This window comes from Centroberyx gerrardi, chromosome 19 (genome assembly GCF_048128805.1).
Source record: "Centroberyx gerrardi isolate f3 chromosome 19, fCenGer3.hap1.cur.20231027, whole genome shotgun sequence".
Taxonomy (NCBI): domain Eukaryota; kingdom Metazoa; phylum Chordata; class Actinopteri; order Beryciformes; family Berycidae; genus Centroberyx; species Centroberyx gerrardi.
Genome location: NC_136015.1, coordinates 14963877 through 14974627, shown reverse-complemented (window position 1 = coordinate 14974627; position 10751 = coordinate 14963877).

Below are 10751 nucleotides of genomic sequence, written 5' to 3'. Positions count from 1 at the left end.
CCATAAGATAATTTGCTAGCCACATTATCTCAGTCTTAGATCAAACTGCGTCACTTAAAGTAATGAATATGTCAGCTAATCATTCAGACTAACTAATGTCATTGTGATTACAATGTGCCATCATGTTATATTGATTGGAGAAGAGTTAAAAAGTACTAGCTGCAAAAGATGGTGGCCTCCTGGTTTTATCATTACTTTTTGTAATAGCCATCCCCATCATCACTGTGGCTGGTTCAGACAGAGAGGAAGAGGCGGAGCAAAGTCTGGGTGCCCACTGCACTGTGGGATGGACCGGGACCATCAAATGATGTTTACTGCCATCTTTATGCTCATGTGCATATGTTGAACCAGACAGTGAGATATAAAACCAGCTCAATTCCCATCCCCTCTTAACAAATGTTGGTTTGCTTGGCCAGTGTTTAAGAGTTCAGAAATGTTTCATCCTGAGCTGGAGACTCATGGATACTGGCAGCAGAGAGCGCAGCTCCCAGGCCGGCGGAGTCAGTGCAGGTCATGAAGGCAGAGCGAGTGACATGCTGTGACAAAGTCAAACAGTCTGCCATTACAAAGAGGAAATATGTTCATTCATACCCGAAGAGAAGAATCAGTTTTGCTTTTGTCTTTTCTCACAGGTAAGACATTGAAAGTTGGGACACTGGCTGGGTTTGGCCACTCACACAGATGCCACTAATTAAAAGCTTTAGCACTCTGAACATGACTAAACTGAAATGTATTTAGGTCAGAGACTGTGGGTGCTGTTCATTTTTTAAATATGTGCCATTGTGCTCCTATGAAAAGGACTTCAATACTACATTTTGGTGATATGATTTTATATTAACTATCTTACGGGCACAGCGCATGTTTAAAGCACTCTACAACATTTGTCCAAATTGAAGGCACAGTGTGGTACGTACTGAACAGGCTGCACAGACTGTCTTGTGAGCACGGCTTCTCTATTGACATCAGCGGCTGCCTTATTTTCTCCAAAACAGATCCCCCTTTACACCCACCGCCACCATCACCACCTCTATGCAAACGGAGTCTCTTAATTATGACTTGAGGGGGGGAAAAAAAGTTGAGCTTCCCTTCTTCCCGACGGCATCGTTAGCCGTGGTCCCTAATTATCCAGGAAGCTGACGGATCAGTGACAGGGCCCCACCGATTAATGCTGACAAATTCAGCAAGGTGTCAAGTCTGCAAGCTGCCTTGATATAATCAACTCGGTGTTAGCCACTTCCCATATCCCCACCCCCAGTTGTTCCAGTAGAAACTCGATTGTAGTGGGCGCTTGTAATGTGAAATGTGACAAACGGAAATCACCTGCGTGACTAGTGAAGCCAAGATTGCGTTGGACACAAACATCCTTGTAAAGAGGTCATGAATGGCTGTAGTCTCAAGTTTGGATCTAAACTTATGGTTGGCACATGAACTCTCACTGTAAATAAGCATGCAGGTTAGGGCATGGATTCTAGTTTTCTAATAGGTGTTCCAAAATATGTAATGTAATTGTGGTTTCTAATGAATGTGCAAGTTTTACTGTGCATTTCCTTTCTGATTTATTTCCGTCTGACAGCGTTTTGGTTTGTTTGACAGACCGTGACAATACAGTAGTTCTAAGCATTAAAACCATTTGTTGTTGTTACTTTCCATTGTATTTTCTCTGCAGAAATGTAACTCGCGGCACCTGTCTACTAAGAAGCGAGCGTTGCAAGATGACTATTAGAACCTTGCGTTCTATGTTTTTTTTTATCGCGATGCTCATGATAAAGTATTTGATGACATTTGTCAGGAGTTGAGGCTGTGCTGTGAAAAAATGTTTTGATATTTCTTGAAGTCAATAGTGAATCTGTAGAGTGAGTACAGATGAGGACAGAGAGTGTTTGAACACAGAATATCTGTGTTTGTGTGTGTGTGTGTGTATCACTGAGCAAAATGTTTGTGCAAGCTTGAGTGTGTGTATATGAACATGTTTAGGTTTTTACAGTGTGTTGTATGCTTTCGGATGTATGCTTTTTGGATGCGAGTGTGTGTAAAACCGATGTTACAGTCCTGATCCTAGGATAAGGTAGTGTATGTAAAGTACCATTAACAGGTGACATTGACTCAGGGAGTCAATGGATATATTTGCTATCCCACACTCCACTACACCAGCAGTTTCATTTGCATCTGGGGTCAGAGCCAGTAGGCCTTCAGGAAATCAAAGACACACACTCCTACATACACACACACACACACACACACACACACACTACACTCTCCGTCCTCATCTGCGTGGAGGTTAAGTGACAAATGAAGATCGATGACTGCTCTTATGGAAAAGAGAGGGTCGCGTTGAAAATATGCGGGAATTAGGCTCGCCAGGAGGGTGACGATGTAAAGGCATTCACCGCTGCACGGCCGAGGTAAAACTATCCGAGGGCTTAATGAGGTTCTGAGGAAGCAGGAAAACCTGAATTTCCACTCAAGCACAACACAGGGAAGCTTAAAAAAAAGAAGAAGAAAAAAAAAAACAAGGTCATTTTCACAGGAATAAAACTCAATAGCATCCTCACTTTAAATACATCCTGCATGTATGGAGATGTATTATGTGTATTGTCTCTGATTCTTTGTGTGTGGGTGTGTGTGTGTGTGTTTTCCATTCACAAAGACATCTTGGTAGTCAATCAAAATAGAGCTGCAAAACAAAACCACAATGTTCAGTGGGAAAACAAAAACCATAATGTTCAGTGGGAATGTGGAAAAAAAAAGAATCCACAACCTTGACTTAGGGGGATTTAGGGTATTGGTTGCCAGTTCTCCAACTGCTTAGACTTACTGTACTACTGTATTGGCAAAATCTTCCTTTTTATTGAATGGTAAATGACCAGTAGAGTCAAAGGAAGACAGTGGCCATTTTGAAGGAAGATGCAAAAAATCCTATTGATAAAACTGCTTCATATATACTAGCTCCAAACTACCTTATCCTTGAACCCAACACAAACACATGGCTTTCACAAAGTGTGTGTACATATGTTCCTTCATGCCTGCCAATCAGGATTCATTCAGGATTTGAGGATTCCTCTTTCCGAATTCCTTTATTTTGCCACATAATACTAGAATATTAGTGTATGAACTGCGCAGATGAACTGTGTTGCAGTCTGAGTGCCATTAGAGCAATGTGATAATATATCTCAACGCCCGACTTTACCCGATTGAACATACATTATAAAGCTTTTGGAATATACTCCCTATCCTAGGTGGCTGTGGTAAAGCATTGTGGGTAATCAGACATCCAAAATGGGCCAGCTGCATTTGCTCCTCAACACGCATGCATGCAGACACACACACATCGCTGTGTGTGTGTGTGTGTGGACTGACATTTCATTTCCCCGCTAATTCTATCAGTTTAAGTCACAGGCAAAGACAGAGGAAGACGAATAGAATGTGGAAGAAAGAAAGAAATGGCAAGTCACGACTTAGAGACGGGGAGACTGGAGGTCTAGAGTACACTCAGAGGTCAGTGTGTACTCAGGGGAGCCTTGTCTCGGCTGCCTCCGTTCCAGCCTACACTGTGTGTTTTCTGTGTGTGTGTGTGAGAGTGTATGTTTGTCTGTCTTTGCAATGTGTGTTAGCAAGTATGTTGTATCTTAGTGTGTATGTACTGCATGGTTTGATGTGGCTTTTGGACAGCGTTTGTGTCCCATGTGCCTCCAATCCAAAGCAATGCGACTGTTTTCCACCATTAATTTCAGCGTAATATGACATCATTGTTTGCGTATGTGTCTGTATATGTGTGCTTGTGCGTATGCATATGTATATATCTGTGTGTGCTCTCTCACAAGCCCATCATCAGACCGGGCCCTTTGTTGACTGATGCATGCCAGACAGATGCTGTTATTGGAGCGAGTGAGTAAGCCAGTACTGTCTGCTGTGATCGAATTTGTCCAAAGCAAAGGGACTCCTCTCTCTAATTCAGATATCGGTTCATGCATTTTGCTTGAGTGATCTCAGAAATTGCTTTTTTCAGTTCTATACTTGATATATTAGGAATTGCCGCTGAGGCAGCGCCTTTAGTGGTAATCATGGCGATCCTATAAGATAAGTTAGAAAATACATGGCAGCCATAGAAGGCACGGCGTATTTTAAATGACTCTCTGCACTCTCTTTTTAGCAAATCTCTGTCGCTCCTGCATATTGCCAGGCCTTGAGTCCAGAGCTCAGTCAGTTGAGCTGAGAGTGATTCTCTGAGGTAAATAAAACCAAAGCCAGTAGTGAGGTGAGTGTGTTGCCACAGTAGGCCCGACACTCCTGGGCCTTGAAGGTGTCTTTGTTTTGCTTCTGTAACCCAACCTTTGAACATTTGGGTTGAACCAGGACAGCTAGGAGAGGGTGTGGGTGAGAGAGATGTAGAGAGAGAGAGAGAGAGGGGAAGAAGAAAAGGTAGGGAGAGAAAGAGGGGCTGTGAAGAATAGGTATTAAAAGTGACAGATGAACAGGACTTGGGTAGACGTTCTCCTGCAGCAGCTGCGACTGCTGCCATTGCTCTGACAGGTGTCAATTAAGAATTACTGCCGAGGCCCCGTAGTCATTTTTTCCACCCCAGCTGTCTGTCTGTGTGCCTTTGTGAGAAATAACACTTTACCCTTGTCACTGCGTTAGCGCTTAGCCACGGTCGCCCCACAAAATGAGTGCATGGCGGGCACACTAATCGATAACCAGTGTATTAGCAATTATTTTGCCCATTGATTTACGGTGGGGCAGCGACTCCCACCGTGTTGTTATTAGCCGTTGATTATATGTGCCTGCGCTACACTACTGACGCACACACCGACACTCGCACACACACATACACACTTACTCTGACTGTTTCCAGGTAGATATACACACAATCGCACACACACACACACACACACACACAGGTATACTTTTGTACTTCCTTCTGATTGTCAAAGTTGGGTCCTTGAAAGTGTCTCAGAGGGTCGCCAGAAAATAAAGAATAGTTTAATGTAACCATAATTTCATTTATCATTTAGGACAATTAAATAGCGTGTTGTAAATTAGGGGGTAGTCAGGTTATAGAAGTCACTCATAAATTGTCATGTGACTTTGAGAAAGTAGCCTAATATACCATTCTGTATTCAGTCATATCTCAAAATGACAAATTCTCAGATGGGGCTCCCTGGCTAAAAGCGTGTAATTTGTGGTCCTTAGTATGAGATAGTGTGAAACACTGTTCTTGTGGACCGGCCTCCCTGCTGGAAGACCATAACTCCAGCAGCAGCACGGCTCCTCCATATTAGGAACCTGCTAACACTTACTGAAATTTACAAAGTTTTACTTTTCTTCACCACATACTTGTCACATTGTGGCTAAAAGGTTATTGTATTGGGACTTAATTTAAGTATAACGTCATTTGTTAGCATTGTCAGCATTCCTCTTACTTCCAACCTATTTAGCTTACAGCTAATGGTGCCGATTGGGTTCAAAGGGGAATACTAACAATGCTAACATCTATAATTTTCAGGGAAACGTAAGAATAATTGTAGAAACTATCTGGTGAAGAGTTTTTAAACTAACTAGTACATTGCTGTGAAGACAAATAGCAGTAATTTTTTAAAAACTAACCAGTACGTTGCTGTTTAGGCTGAATATTGTGCCTTAGGTGCAGGCGTTGCTCACAAAGTTTTTTTTTTGTTTGTTTGTTTTATCTTCAAGAGGCCATAAATGATCTCATCCATAATGTAGTCGCTTGTTCCTAACCGGTTGTTTGGTTGTTCCTAACCAGTTCAGGAACACTGTGGATAAACACATAAGCGGAAGTGGAAAATAAGTGGAAAATGAAAAGCCTGTAATGGATAGTTTTTTTGTCTGATCACATGGCTCACCCCGATTTAGAAACCAACTCAAAAAGACTGGAGGTCTACAAGTAACATGTTTGTCAGTACATGTATTTTGTGGTTTGTTCATGTCTATTTTGTTCATGTGTGTTTTGTTGAGGCAAAGGTTGTTTATGGGTTTAAATATACCTATATGTTTTGGTAATTGCGGTGTTTTGAGTGTAATCCAAAGTCCATCAGGAGACGATTAAAGTTAGCTAAGTGTATGCAAACTGAACACCAACTAGTGATAAAGTTTCTTTTTTCCCTTCACGGCTTTAAAGCGGAAATGAGTTATACTGTATGTAGAGCATGCGGTGCAGACATTGGCAAGAGCTAGCACTGTATATCACGAGAAGAAAGGCGCTCATTTTTTATTACATGGCGATTGATAAAAGCCGGCCTCAGCATATCGAAAACAGCACTCGGCGCAAGTGGACGAAAGTCAGGAGGTGGAAATTTCTATCCCCCAAGGAGTGTTTATTTAACTGATAAGGTGGGTTGAAAAGCAATGAATATCATTTTTTTGGACAACAGTTTACTGGAGATAAGCCATCTGGGAATGGATACAGTTAACAGATGACACTTTGTCCTTGAGAGCGGACGCTGGGGCAGGTCATGCTGCAGCCTGGTGTAGCGCCGCCGCCATCTCTCTTCCTCACATCTCTCTCTCTCCCTCCTTCCCTCTTTGTCTTTATCTCAGCCTACTCCCTCTCTCTCTCTCCTCGTTTTTTGGGATTACTGGCCCCCTCTGTAAGCCTTTTCTCATCTTCCTATCTGTCATCAATCTCTATCTTACTGACTCAATTCTCCTCTACCCTACTCATATTTTCTTTCATCTCTCTCTCTCTCTCTCTCTCTCTCTCTCCATCAATCGCTTTCTCACTGGATGCTCAAGAGTCAGTGAACTGGTTACAAGAACATGAGCTCAAAATCGAAAAAGGAGAGCGCTATACACTTCTCTTTTAGGCTCACTGGCCTTGTTCTCATATTTCAAGAACCTTTTTCCAGCGGCCTTCCACTGACATTAGGCACATGTAGTCACGCTCCTGAGATGTAAAAATTCAAAAGGTCACAAAGCAGTTAAGTCTCGTATCATCTTCGTTGGAGGCTAAACACATGACAGTCACATATTTTCCAAGAGCCATTTCCATTCCCGTTATGCAGTCAGTTATTCATAAAACACATTGCACTGGAAGCGAGTCAAAGCATATTTTGTCGGTGTGAAATAGGAATCAGATACTTTTCGGTGATGTATGGCGCTACCATGGAGGAAAAACTCTTTGACTACATCTTGGTTGGGGTTAGGCAAAACAATTACTTAGACAGTAGACAGTCGGCTTCGGCGCAGTACTTGACGGGCAGTTGAAAGGGGATATGATGTCACGGGGTCTCAGTCGAACGAACAACACCACATGCTCCCCCAAAAATCTCTCCTGAGCCGCCGTGTTGTCTCAGACAGTAGCGGTCGCAGGGGGGTGTAAGCTCAGCTCCGTCCCTCTAAGTCGTCTGTCTCAGATGGAGCAGCGGGGGGCCTCTTGTAGACCCCCAAACCCCCTCCCATGTCCGTGTGTCTGGTGTCTGCCTTTCTCATCACTCAGTCTGTCTGTCTAACTGACTGACTGGAGTGCCCGACACCAGATTTTCTGATTTGCCCGTCTCTCTCTCTCTCTGTGTCTGTCTGACTGACTGTAGATCCAGCTGTTGGCCTCTCTACCTGTCTGTCTATCACTGGTCCTTCTGCCTCTGGTCTGTCAGCATGGTACATCATGATGGGGTGCCAAGGTCCCCATGATAACTGCCACTATGTCAAACTAGCAACCTAGCAAACGATGTTGTATAGATGTTGAAACGACAGTCTGCCCCAAAGTTGAAATCCCATGTAAATATTGCAGAAAAATGGTAGTTGAAACGAAGTCCGTAGCTGCTACCTGCATTGTTTTGTGCAATCGGGACTGAAATATAGTTCTGATATCAGTTCAAAATGTTTTTTTTTATCGTGCCATAATTTCATACTGTGAAAATTCTGTGGTTGTTTGGGTTGTCGTTGAGCTTGGCCACATCCCGCACGTCGGCGTCCATGAGGTGTTTCTGGGTAATGTCTAACTGGTCCATTTCTCTGTCTGGGAGTCTTTAGTCTTAGTACTGCCTGCCTGCTGCTGTATCTTTCTGAAGGTCTGTCTAATATGTCTGACTGTAGTCTTGCTGCATACGTATATTTGGAATTTCTGTCTGACTTTCCAGTCAAAGTCCAAGAATGGCCACTATCCCGTGTCTGTGCGTGAATCATTTCTACTTGTGTGTGCTGTTCCTTTTCAATTTGTCTCTCCGTCTCTCCCCTGGCTTGCCTCTTACTGGTGGCCTCATTCTTAAACTTCTCTGGTTAAACAACAACTGTTGTCTCATTTTATGAAAGAGACAATGGGCCTGGGGCAAGCCGTGCCACGCAAGTTGAACTGTAAGCCTATAGCGTTGACTCAGCAACAATGTTTGACATCTAAGTGGACATCCAGCAACCATTGGCCAAAAATGGTTATTCATACAGAATCTTCCACGGAGCCAAAAACAAAGAAGAAACTAGTTTGGTACATTTTTCGAAGTGACAGAGAATGAGTCCTGAGCTGCAGTTTTGACAAGGGATTTGATAGCGATTAAATACCAGAGCTGGCCCCAGTATAATCGATCCAGCAAGCAAGCTGAAGGCAGACAACTAAGGGAAAGGAAAACACTGTTGGAGCATCATTGGCCGATGTTGTAAGCAACAGAAATGACAAACCTCTCTCTCTCTCTCTCTCTCTCTCTCTCTCTCTCTCCTTAAACAGAAATGCTGTCGCACTCACATAATAATTTATAGTGCCCTGAAATAAATTTTTAGAACATCTAAATGCCTGCAAATTTGTGCTAAATGGCCAGAGATCAGAACACACTAGAAATTGTCGATTGGTTCTGAACTCTCATCTTGAGAGAGGAAATTAATTGCGTGAAAGAACAACTCTGTCTGAATAGCAATTGCTTAAAAAAAATAAAAAATAAAAAGGTTTCACATATTTTGCTCTGCTGTGCTGCTATTGATCTTTAGTGTACACGGACGGGGAAGCAAATTATGCTTTCATAGCATGCTTTAGAACTATTTTTAAAACTAGCGTTAGACATTTTTAGCCACGCGGTGCTAGACAGGAGAGTTACTGTGGAACTAGTGCTGATCGCATAATCCTGTGTGGGTGAAAATGTGCAACCCCCCCCCCCCCCCCGCCTCTCTCTCTCTCTCTCTCTCGATATGTGTGGATCTATTATGTATGGAGGAGCTGTGTGTCTACATGACCGGGGCCAGAGAGCTAGACAGGACTGCGTGAGGCACTATTGTGTGTGTGTGTGTGTGTGAGAGAGAGAGAGAGAGAGAGAGGAGGGCAGAAAAGAAGCCGTGGAAGGAGGGGCATAAAGGGGCGAAGAAAAAAAAAGAGAGGAGAAAAAGAGAGTGACAGCAGACAAAAAAGAACCAGGGAGGAAGGGGGCAAGGGAGGGAGGGATGAGGGAGTGGAAAAAGAGGAGGCAAAGCAACAGAGAAAGAGTGAAGGAGTGAAAGAGAAATGACTTGAGGGGTTGAGGGATGGAGGGAGAGGTGAATAGAGGGAGAGAAAAACGGATCGAGGCGATGGCGAAGAAAAAAGGGAGACAGTGAAAGCAATAGGATCGTGGAGGAGAGAGAGAGGGAGAGAGAGAGGGGAGGATGTCACCCATGGCTGCCACTCATCACTCACAGCTTAATGACGCTGTTTTTTTTCCCTTCTCTCTCTTTTTCTTTTTTCCATGGGAGAGGGGGAGGGAGCTCGGCCGGCACCCAATCAAATGGGGTCATTCAGAGTTCACAACCTCCAGGTGGGATTGTCCTCCACCAGGGCTGTGTGTATGTGTGTGTATGTGTATGTATGTATGTATGTATGTGTGAGTGTATATGTTTGTCTGGTGTGTGTTATGTCCAATCAATTGGATCAATTCTGGACAAGGAATGTGTGCAAGTGAGAACATTTTGACCAGTTCTTACTTAGAAAATGGGTCATTTTTAGGTTTAGGGTTAGGATTAGAGTTAGGGTCGGGTTAATCAAGTGGTGGTGAGGGTTAATGTTAAACTTAGGGAATGTAGCCAATAGACGCACGGTACAGGAAAACAAACGTGTGAGAGAGATAGAGAGAGAATGTCTATATGCAGAAGTAAAATGGAAGAAATATAAGACACTGATATGAAATCTCATGCAGGTTTTCAAGAATGACAGTTCTCTAAACATAGTTAGGGTTTTGAGTTTCTTGCCTGTCAGCCTTTCATTTTAGTTTTGGAGAAAATAAGTTTGAAATATGAGCGTATATGTGCTTGAAGTGTGTGTGTGTGTGTGTGTGTGTGTGTGTGTGTATGCGGATGTTTGTTTGCAACAGAAACCAGTGTCTGTTGCTTCCTTCTGGGATTGGCCTGATTCCTATTCCAGCTTTTCGAGTTTTGATTTTATTTGTGTGTGTGTGTGTGTGTGTGTGCGTGTGTGTGTGTGTGTGTGTGTGTGTGCTTGTGCTCGGCTCCACTTGTCCTCTCACTCATTCCCGTTTCTGGGAAGCATCAACCGTTTAAAACTCAAACGGCAGGCTTTTTTCCCTCGCTCTCCTCCTCGCACCAAATTTGGGGAACAGCTGGGGAGGCCATGACGATGATTTGTCTCCCTCTGCCCGTCTGCCTGACAGGTTGAGAGCATGCACACACACACACACACACACACACACACACACACATACATGCAAACGCTCACTCTCTCCGGGATACACACATACAAACACACACTTACATGCACATACTCACTCACTGAGGCATTCACAGACACTCACTCACCAACACAAGCACATACACACACAATT